Source organism: Elgaria multicarinata, chromosome 1 (assembly GCF_023053635.1).
Source record: "Elgaria multicarinata webbii isolate HBS135686 ecotype San Diego chromosome 1, rElgMul1.1.pri, whole genome shotgun sequence".
Classification (NCBI taxonomy): domain Eukaryota; kingdom Metazoa; phylum Chordata; class Lepidosauria; order Squamata; family Anguidae; genus Elgaria; species Elgaria multicarinata.
Genome location: NC_086171.1, coordinates 164,229,791 through 164,241,769, shown reverse-complemented (window position 1 = coordinate 164,241,769; position 11,979 = coordinate 164,229,791).

The following is an 11,979-nucleotide window of genomic DNA, read 5'->3' as shown; positions in this document are numbered from 1 at the left end:
ATTAGAGGATAAAATCCTTCTCTGCCCAACACACATATATAAAGGTTTTGCGTTAGGGAATGCAGATGTATTCTACAATTTCCTGGATACAAATCTTGCTCTTAACAAAGACTTTCTGCTGATACCCTTGAACACTGATATTGTTGGTACTGGTCAACATTGGCTACTTGGTATTATAATTTTCAAAACAAAAGAAATAATTATAGTTCATCAAATGAAAAATAGAGAACTATCAATGCAGCGTGGACCACAGTCTCCCTTGTATTGCAGCTGCATGTTATCTAGTAAGCTGGGTGCCATTGGAGATAGGCTGCAAAGACTGGAAGGTGTTTTTGTGTGAGGATATACCACAACAAAGGAATTCCTACGACTGGAATACACAGTTTTAAATGCACACACAACCATATCTGGGGAGAAATGCAGCACTATTGTAAGTAAGACAGCATGGTCTTCGATAGGGATACAAGTGGGCATGCATCAGAATTGTGCCTGTAAGAATGGAAAGTCAAGGAAAAGAGTTCTCATCTACACCAAAATGCATAAAAAATTACTAAGAATATTTTCAGTTGTGGAGGTTGTGGTGGCACCATTGTCAACATATCTATTACAGTTGACAGATAAAGAGGAAAGTAGATGGACAAAGTGACACAATGGTTTTCTGTTGCATTTGCAGGACATATCATGTAGCACAGTGGCTCCCAACTTTTTCAGGTAACCACTCCCTTGGTTCCACAAACTCATGCCCAGTGCCCCCTGCCCTACACTATAAAAATCATTATTCAGAATAGCGGTTTTCAACGACCCACTAAGGAAGATAATAACAATAAAATTCAAAACAGTAACAATTAATTGAATATGTATTCAAAATTCAATTACATTTTTTTAGTTTATTCAATTAAACATAATTGATGAACTTGATCCAGTGATATCTTTTCAGAGTCTGATATTATATATCACATTTAGTAACTAGGGTAGAGCACCTCACTATTCTGTAAATTCTTAATGTGATGGATGGGCTTGATGAAGTGATACCAGTTTCCCAAGTTGGGGGATATATTCACCATTTGGGATATCCCTGCTAAGGCTGCAATTCTATGCACCGTTACCTGGGAATAAACACCATATAACATGGTACTTTCGTATAAAGACGCATACAATTGTGCTGTAGCAGAAGAAACATAAGGAATTGCTAATAGCATAAATTATTATTATCATTTCTTACCTGCCTCTGCCTTTGGATCAAGGCAGGGAACAGTGTTAGTACAATACAGTATAAATCAGATACATAAAATTAATTAAAAGAGCATATAAAATCAATACAGCATCAAAATAACAATCAACAGATCTTTAAAAAAATTGGTTTAACAGTCATCTGGGTAGGCCTGCCAGAAGAGATCAGTCTTTATGGCTGACTTAAACTCGGAGTGTTAAGTTGACGAATCTCCTCCGGCAGGCCATTCCAGTCTGGGGGCAACAGAAGAAAAGGTCCTCTGGGTAAGTTGTCAGCCTAGTTTTGGCTGACTGAAGTAAGTTCTTCCCAGACGACCTGAGTGTGCGGAGTGGATTGTATGGGAGGTAATCCCGCAGGTAACCTGGACCCAAATATGTAGGGCTTTAAAGGTAATGACCAACACTGTACTTCACCCGGAAACTAATTGGCAGACAGTAGAGTGATTTTAATGTTGGGGTATATGCTGTCAAATGCTTGGGAGCAAGGGAAGGTCTTAACCTGCAGGTGGCAGCATACCTGTAACTCATATGCCAAGGACATTGCAATGACTGTTAAAATAATTCACGAAAAGGATTTCTTTGAGTGTATACAATCAGTCCCAAGTCCCTATCAATTCCATTCAAAAGAATTCTTTTCCTAAAATCAGTCCCAACCCATTTCAATGGAGCTTATATCTGGGTAAGTGTATTTAGGACTTAACAGGTTTTTGTTGTTCTGTAAAGTTAATTTAAAACTATTCTACTTGCACGTAAAATAAACACATACCTGAGGGATCTTTTGGTGTTGAACTCTGGACGCTTAGGAAAACCTGATACCCACCCTCTCAAATCTGAGAGAGTCAGAGACTACAACAAAATCTTTGGAAGCAATTTTATTAAACAAAAATTTAAAATGAATTCAATCACATATTGGGAATTAGAATCATACATTTAACACTGAGAAGTTAAAGATAGTCAAGCATTTAAAGTCAATAGTAAAGCTAGGTGCATAGAAAATGGTGTATGTGTTTAAAAGGGTTTCAATAGAAGTGCAGTACTTCAAAGAGCGGTTTTAACTCCTAGCAAGGTATGAAAGTGTGTGCATGTAGCTGATCATGAAGGAAGGGGGAGAAATGTGTTTCAGCTTGGAATAATATGAATGAGGGGGGGAACAGACTCTTTGGGAGATTATGACAGAGTTTTGGAGGAGTGGGTTAAAGCAAATCCGGGGTTTTTGGAAAAAGTGGATAGAGGTGTAAAAGAGCAACAATCGGCTCCAAAGTCAAGAGCTTTTGGAGTTTGGAGTGGGATGGAATATTATGAAAAAGGGAGGAAAAGAGAATAATTGGAATATGAGCCATTTAGAAGGAAAATAGAAGACAGTGCAAAGACTTATTTGTATGTACTGACTTATGAAGTCCCTGGAAGTTCTGTTGAGCACCTTCTCTGGAAAAGAAGGGGAAACAGGAAGAAAAAAAGAGGGTTGTTTGTCTGAGCAGAAAGGATGGAAGGAATCATAAGAACATAAGAAGAGCCATGCTGGATCAGACACAGTGGCCAACCAACTGCCGATGGAAAACCCGAAAGCAGGACCTGAGTGCAACAGCACCCTTCCGTCCATGGTCCACAGCAACTCGTGTACATAGGTTCATTGTCTCTGATACTGGAGGTAACACAGAGGTTTGCTGTCTGATACTGGAGATAGCATAGAGGCAATTCCCTTCTCTCCTCCGTGTAATCTATGTTATTTGAGTTGCTGTTTTTATCCCTTCTCTCTCAGGATTAGTAAACAAAACAACATATGTCTTTGTTCTGATTGCTCATGGATGTTGGAAGTGGAGTTTTAGGTGGCAGACATTAAGTGGGAAAAGAAGACAATAGGCTCCTCTTTCCTTCCTGAGGAAAGAATGGGAGTTGATGGGTGCATATCTCTGACAATCATTTGATGATTGCCTTAGGTGATAAAAAGCATCATGTAGGCATACCTGCCTACACAATATTGAGTTTTCAGGGTCTCATAGCTTTAAAAGACATTGAATTCTTTATTATTTCTTCCATTTTAACAAGAAGGTTAGAAATCAGTGTAAAACATTTCATGGTTGGGGCTTCTATGGTTGTCCTGAGGCTATTCATAGCCTGAGGCTATGGTTGTCTGAACTATTTTATTTATTTATTTATTTATTTATTTATTTGTTACATTTGTATACTGCCCCATAGCTAAAGCTCTCTGGGCAGTTTACAAAAGTTAAAAACAGTAAACATTAAAAGAATACAAAATTTAAAAACAGTATCCATTTATTTATTTAAGCATTTCTATGCCGCCATTCAGCCAAAAAAGGCTCTCACAAGGGCTTACAAAAGTATTTCCTGACAGTCCCTGCCCACAGGCTTACACTCTAAAAGACATGACACAAAAGGAAAGGGGATTGGGAGGGAGGAGGAGGGGGCATTTAAAACAACAGTTCTGGGGGGTCCGTTAAAAAACAAACTTGGCATTGTTAAATGCTGTTAAATGTCTGGGAGAAGAGAAAAGTCTTGACCTAGCGCCTAAAAGATAACAATGTTGGTGCCAGGCTTATATCAAGTGGCTTATATCAAGTTGCTTTAATTCAGAGGAATTAAAGCAACCAGGTTGCAATGGCTGGCTAGAAAGTTGTATGCAAGAAGTCTGCAGTTTTACTTGGGACATGCTAGCCCTCAATAGCTCATGGAACCTGCTTTTCTGCCCTTTCCCAAGATTAAAACACCCTAGTCCCTTCCCAGATACAGGACCCTTCTTCCCAAAACAGCAGAATTTGGGGGATTCTTTGTAACCATTCATTAAAGATGGAAGTATTTCTACTAAATATTTTCCAGAGGGGTAGCTGTGTGTGTTGCCAAGAGGCATTGGTTCTTTTAGGATTTTGAAACAATGAAAATTTTAAACAAAAATTAATCGAGAATAAGCTAATTAGCAAGATTAAAATGCTTACATCCCTTGAGTCGCTGGGAACCCCTTAGAGACAGACAACGGACAGGCTGCAGCAAATGGCAGGACTTTCACGGTGTACGTCTGTGTCAAGATCATGCATTGGGAGTGTTCCAGGGATTTACATACCATTAAGCTCACATTAATTACACCTGTTGTTATGGCATAACTGACTTGTTGTTATTTGCTATTATTATCTAATACAACTTATCTGCCATGTAACTATTGTGTACATATTGGGCCCAGTATTGTCCAGTATTGGGCAAAAGGCGGGATAATAATAATAATAATAATAATAATAATAATAATAATAATTTATTTAAAAACATTTTTTTATAGCGCCACCTCGCCATTTCTGGCATCGTGGCACTTTACAATAACACATAAAACAATTTCCATTAAAAACCCTCAACCCACATTAAAATTTAAACCACCACCCCTAAAACTCTTGGGAAAGTAAAAACACCTTACAGAGGCGTTTAAAACAATTGACAGCAGGAGCCTGTCTAATCTCCGTGGGAAATATGGGGGAGAGCATTACTATTATAGGAAGCTGAAACTGAGACTAGAGATCTGACTGTCCTAAGATGGAATATTATTGGCCAGCAAGAAAAGAAAACTGCAAGGATAGCAAATGACATGAAGGTGATAAGGTAGTGAATAACTGAATGTGTGTCATGGGCAAAGAGAGCTGATAATGAGCTGGGGGAGGGATTGATCCAATTGGAAGCTGAGTGCCATGTTGCAAAAGACACCTACATCAGCAGTTGGCCTGCAGATGTGAGGCAGTGGCGCTTGTTATCTGTACTGAAATATGACTAGGCCATATCAAGGCACAACCAGTATCAGTTTACCACAAGCCACTTTGAAGTTGGGTATCAGGAAATCCAGATGTTCTTTAGTCTAGTGTCACCACTCCTGGTATTCCTGGTGTTCAGTTGTAAAGAATTTATGGAACTAAAATCAGTGTTTGCCACCTGACAACAGAAGCCAAGAAAGTATAAATGGATTGAGACCAAAAGGAAAGGGGTTATCGTCATCACTAGGGTCAGCAAGCAAGAGATACCCTGAGAGGCAATTGCACATGGTCAAATCTTAGCTTCCAACGCCTGCTATTATTCTGACTGGCCATCAGAATATGAAGTATGCTTGGTTAGAAACTAGTATAACTTCTGTTAACCTCGTATAATAAACTAAATTGAAGTGTAATCACTTTATGAAGTCTCATTCATCCACCTTCTCATAAGGTCCTGCAGATCTCAGACAGCTTGAGCACCAGTCTAGAAATCTGGGAGGTAAATTTACCTTAACACCATGTTTGATTATACTCCAGGAGCTTTGACAAAGTTTGTTCATTCTTGTAAGGTCAGATGACCATCCTTAGCAAGTGGCAAGCAGCCATGATAGATAACTACATGACCAACCCAGATACTCCCTTAATAAGTGGTCAACCTCGAGATCCCTCCAAAATTTATTCCAGAAAGCTAACTCTGAAAAATAATTAAAAAGTATTTATTTATTTATTGCATTTTTATACTGCCCAATAGCCGAAGCTCTCTGGGCGGTAAAAGCAGAGCTCATTACTTAAAGAACGCAGACCCAAAAAGAGATTTAGGCACAAAATGAGCAACGGTTGATCATCACTAGCTCCTCGAGATTACAGTAGCCTTCTGCATCTCCACTATACCATGTTAGTCTATTACAGAAAAAATAATGAAGAGTCTTGTGACAACTTTAAAAAGACTGCATTTATTCTGTTATAATCTTTCATGGATGACTATAGCCCATTTCATAATTTATTTAGTTATTTAAACAACTTATAGACTGCTTGACTATCTAAAGACATCTCAAAGCAGTTTACAGCATAAAAGTTTAAACACAAAATCTTCCAGTTACAAATGAGGGCAGGGCTCCTGCAGCTTTAACTTGTGATGAAGAGGGAATTTCACCAGGTGTTGCATGCATAGAAATGACACCTGCTGAAATTGCCCTTTCTATACAACTGTTAAAGATACAGGAACTTTGTCCTCCTTTTCATATGGTTACCCTAGAAAGCTGGACTGTACAACCATCGCTTTACCTGTTGGAAACATTGCTGAACCACTGCTTCTGTTGAATTGGGGTTATCTTATCAGGTGTCTTCTTCCTTAGATCCATGAACTACCAGTACTCTGTCATCCACACTTCAACATTATTATAGTAGGCTTTGCACATAAACATGCCTACTCTTTCCTGCTGATAATTTCCCGCCATTCAAACTTCAGGAACCCATTTACTCCACTGGGGCCATTATATGATTTTGTAGGACAGGAAGTATGTTGGACTGGAGAGACCTGAAACTGCATGAGAAAGAAAAGACAGGGACACAACAAATGTCCATAAATGTACATTAGACGACAAGTTTAAGATTTTTCCAGGAGTTTCTTTTCCCAGCATCCATTGTCACCAGCTGTTTTTACTCTTCATCTTCTCTCTCATCATTTACTGCCACATCATTGTTTGACAGGTATAGAGCCAGTGAGCAAGCAGGCAGTAGCATCATTAGTCCTCCTCCTCACTATTACCATTGTCTGGGCCAGAGCGGGAAGCAGGTTTCAATGGTGAGGACATGGGAAAACTCCAGGGGGCTCTTGTCAGTGAGCTACTATAGGGTATGCGGCCTTGGCAGGTGCCCAGCCTACCCTTGATGCCAGCAGTGCCAGGACCAAGGAGAAATATTCTAATTTCAAAGTCAACAAATCAGTTCTTTTGTAAAGCTAATAGGTCTTAATTGCTCATTCAAGATCAAGCCACCCCAAAATACTTTACATTACAATAAGAAACGATCCACTTCCCTCCAGTGTCCTGGTTTGCATAATCTGACAGTCCACTATAATTTAATTGGACAGCGATGTGCAGCGATGGGGCTGTCACATCATACTGGGTGCCCTAAAACAAGCCACGGGGTGACTTTGGGCCAATCACAGACTCTCAGCCCAACCTACCTCACAGGTTTGTTGTTGTGAGGATAAAATGGAGAGGAGGAGGATTATGTACGCCGCCTTGGGTTCCTTGGAGGAAAAAAGGTGGGATATAAATGTATAATAATAATTTCTCCAGGACTCTTTTGTAAGGGTCTTTTTCAAAAATCGTTTTGAAAATCTAGATATGTAGCAACTATTTCATCAAGACTTGTTGATACCCCAAAAGAATTCTAGAATATTTGTGAGACAGACATACAGAAGCCAGGTTTATTCTTCATCAAGATGTCTTTGTTAAATTTAACTATTTTAGCCTTAATAGTGCCACCAACGTAACTGGGGCAAGACATCTCACACGGTCAATTTGAACCACATTGGCTTAAACAAGCCATCGTGGCTTGTGGCACAAGATGGGTGCCTGTGGGTGCCCGTGGGTGCCCATTCCATAACCCAAACCCTACTCTTATGTTTTCCAAACCTGGCAAGAGTGGATTGTTGGCATGGTTAACAAAAATAATAATTCAAAATTTTATAGAAAAGACATGTCATTAATAAGATGGCGTGCATTATTTCAGTGGTGCATTTAAATTATATTACATGCCTTGGCACGTTTTTAAAAAAAGTATATTTAGCATAGGGTGACCCTATGAAAAGGCAGACAGAGCTCCTGTATCTTTAACAGTTTCATAGAAAAGGAAATTTCAGCAGATGCCATTTGTATATATGGAGACCCTGGTGAAATTCCCTCTTCATCACAATGTTAGGGAAAAATCTGGTCTTTTGACCCTCCCTTAACAACAACAGTTAAAGCTGCAGGAGCTATACTAGAGTGAACAGATTTAAAAGAGGGCAGGGCACCTGCAGCTTTAACTGTTGTGATGAAGAGGAAATTTCACCAGGTTCCCCATATATACAAATTACACCTGCTGAAATTTCCTTTTCAATACAACTGTTAAAGATACAGGAGCCCTGTCCTCCTTTTCATATGGTCACCCTAATTTAGCATCCATTAAATTTGTAATGTACGTATTAAATTAGCACTGCAATGCATAATACATCAAGACATGATATTCCACTGTAGCATCTAAATATTTATTACTTTATTAGTAAATTAATAATGTCCAGATCAAATAAAATTATATATATTCCTTCATTAAAACATACGTAATTTGTTCATTTCTCTAAACTACTTTAATGGTGAGATCCTATTAATAGTTACTCAGAAGTAAGTCCCATTAAGTTCAGAGCAGCTTAATCCCAGTTAAGTGTATATAGGACTGCAGTCTAAATCATTAACAGGAAGCATATGTCTGAGTGTGGAAGAAATTAGACTGTGAGCCTAACTTGTTTCTTATTATAGGTACAGGACAGCAAAATAGACTGTGAGCTTGACCTTTAGGAAGGCCAAGACAGAGGGGGATATTAACTGTACTTCAAGTGTTTTGCCCCATAACTTTGCATTTTTTTAGCTGATTCCTAGTGTTAGATATAGAAAAATGTTGCTTTTTCAAGGTTGTGAGTATGTTGTAAAGAGATATAACCAATGGATTATATAGATGTTATAAGGGAAATATAATGGCAAAAGTATTATCAAAACAATTTTATAAGAGTTTCTGAAATGGGTCAGCTAAAAAGAATGTTGGTCTTTTCAGCTAGGAACAGTGAAGACGGTGAGGGGCAGGGGTATATGACCTAGCAGAGGGAAGGTCATATTTTTATAACAAAAATAACAGAGCAACGGAATTGTGTGTTAGACTTACTGGAGCCCCTTAGAATTTATGTTTTTGAGGTTAAGATAGGGGAAGGGAAACAAATCTGTTGTTTGAACTCATGACTTTATGGGGGGGGGACGTGATGAAGAGGAATAAAGAAAGGTGTGCCCAGAAAGAATAAAACCTAAATATGTACATAAGTAAATAATAGTAGGTGGAATATCAAATGAAATGAAAAAGCAAGTAAACAAGTGAGGAGTTACAAGGCGCACCGGGATAGGCTGTAACCCCTTTAGTCTCTGACCAATGGAGAGACTGGGGAGGGACCGCTTCGGCCGGGCTAAGGGATAAAAAGACTATGCACTAACTGGTGGGTGTGCCTACCTGCCTAGACACCCAAACTTGCAAGTTTGCTCAATAAAACAGAGTGTTTAAACTTTCACCACTTTGTCCAAGCAATTTCATTTCAAAATCGTGTTTCTAACACTAGCTTACACCCTTAAACTCTCCACCCTGCCAGAGCTGTGTGTGTATCATAGATAGGAAGTTATATAAGGTGTTTACACCCTATGTGAACGCGTAAACATGTTGCATCAGCTTATTTTGGATTGGATAACTTGAGTATGTGTGCTGTGACTGAATATGTATTTCATAATCTAAGAGTAATGATTGGTGCCTTTTTGTATTTACTTAAAACATTTTAGACCTCACCATTCAGATCAACAACTCCCAGACTAGCTTACAAACTTATTATGGTAGGAAGAGAAACCGTGGTTTCATGTTATGTCTGTATGAGCCCAATATCAGAAGCTAAAGTACAATACTAAACATATCACAGCAGCCAGAAACCCAGCCATCATTAACAATACAACCTTACAAGTCTTCTTAAAACTGACTTAAGGTTGATTTGGGCCAGTGTCTATGAGAAAGCATTCCCATAGCTGTATAGTTGCCACCAAAACTGCTAAACTAAAGTAAATAAACATGCAAAGCGCAAGAAAGACCAAAACAGCCAGGAATGAGTTAGTTTTAAAATCTAGTAACAGCATGGATTTCCTATATGTGTTCTTTTACAGGTTTGCCTGTTCACTGTTGATATCTGACAAGGATTTGTTATGCTAAATGACTGGCACATGGCTACAAATAACTCTTACCTTGCAAGTATTTATACAGACATGGACTACTTACTTGTAAGAGAGTTGAAGGACTCTTATGATAATCATAGAATCATAGAATAGCAGAGTTGGAAGGGGCCTACAAGGCCATCGAGTCCAACCCCCTGATCAATACAGGAATCCACCCTAAAGCATCCCCAACAGATGCTTGTCCAGCTGCCTCTTGAAGGCCTCTAGTGTGGGAGAGCCCACAACCTCCCTAGGTAACTGATTCCATTGTTGCACTGCTCTAACAGTCAAGAAGTTTTTCCTGATGTCCAGCTGGAATCTGGCTTCCTTTAACTTGAGCCCATTATTCCGTGCCCTGCACTCTGGGAGGATCGAGAAGAGATCCTGGCCCTCCTCTGTGTGACAACCTTTTAAGTATTTGAAGAGTGCTATCATGTCTCCCCTCAATCTTTTCTTCTCCAGGCTAAACATGCCCAGTTCTTTCAGTCTCTCATCATAGGGCTTTGTTTCCAGACCCCTGATCATCCTGGTTGCCCTCCTCTGAACACGCTCCAGCTTGTCTGCGTTCTTTTTGAATTGTGGAGCCCAGAACTGGACGCAATACTCTAGATGAGGCCTAACCATGAATCATAGAATAGTAGAGTTGGAAAAGGTCCTATAAGGCCACTGAGTCCAATCCTGCTCAATGCAGAAATCCACATTGCTATAGGAGGAATGCTACAGATAAAAATTGGGACAATGGAAGCTAAGTATGCTGAATCTGTATAACCACAGCCTATGCCAATGTCGTGCAACCCAAAAGGACGGGTTCCCTTGGTTTGCTGAGTGGCGGTCTCAAGACATAATTTCTCTCATCTTGGAAAAGATTTATTATGAGCAGCCTGCAGTGCTGCAAGGTGGCAACCCTTAGAGGATCTGAAGGACTGCCCATTAATTGCAGGCAAAGCTAACATAGTTATAGGGTCAGTTCTCCTTAGAAACAATGACAGAACCTTCCCACCAATCATAATACAGTTGTGCAATACAGTAACCAATGATAGACAAGGCATTTATGCGTGTACAGAGTGCAAATAGTTCTAAGACTAGGAAAACAATACATAGATGGGTATTGCAATCAGTTAGGTAACCAGACCTACACCTGTTTCCTTTTGTGGTTAGCTGGCTCAGAAAATATCTAACTGTTTCCGTCGAAACACAGTCTTGTGACATGTCATTTCAACTTCAACCGTTAGATGTAAAAAGTGCTTGCAATCTTAATATATTTTTAGTTACGCTGACAGCATAAACCTTATGATTTATAATAAAAAGGCCAAAGCATACATTTTCCTATACCTGTGGGCATAGGTAAACAGACCACCCATCTTGATTTCCTCAACACCAAGGACAAAGCTTACTGGAGAGTGTTAAGAATTCAGAGAAATAGCTGAAAGATAGTAACATGGCACTTCAGCTTTTAACGTGTAACAAATGACAGAGCAAAGCAAAATTTGTAAGTTGATAAGCTTAAGTTCATTAATCAGACTTTTAGCACAATCCTAATATTCTCCTATATTTTCAACAAGACAAAATGGGTGAACAGTGCATTAAAATATCAGCCCTGCTTACTTCCACTTTGGGCACATATCCAACAATAAAAAGAAGTAAAATAGGTACAGCCAGACACACTTCAGTGCTATCTCATATACTCCTGGATGTGTGTGTTTTAATTTTGGGGTGGCCCAAAGCTTATTTTACTGTGCATGCCCCCCCAGTTCCTTATTCTTTCCTATATATTTTGAGTACATAGTGCAGCAGCTCTGTTAGGAGAACATAGTGTTACCAATATCATTCTAGAGAAGGAAAACGTTCACAGGGGGAAAGAACAAGTGTAGTATAGTGACTAAGAGCCTGAACTAATGCAGTGCTTAGTGTCCAACTAGTGTAGGAATTAATTTTACCAACATTATTTTTATGGCTGAAGATGCTTTCTCACACCCAGGCCCCAAGTCCTACAACCTCAAACCAGA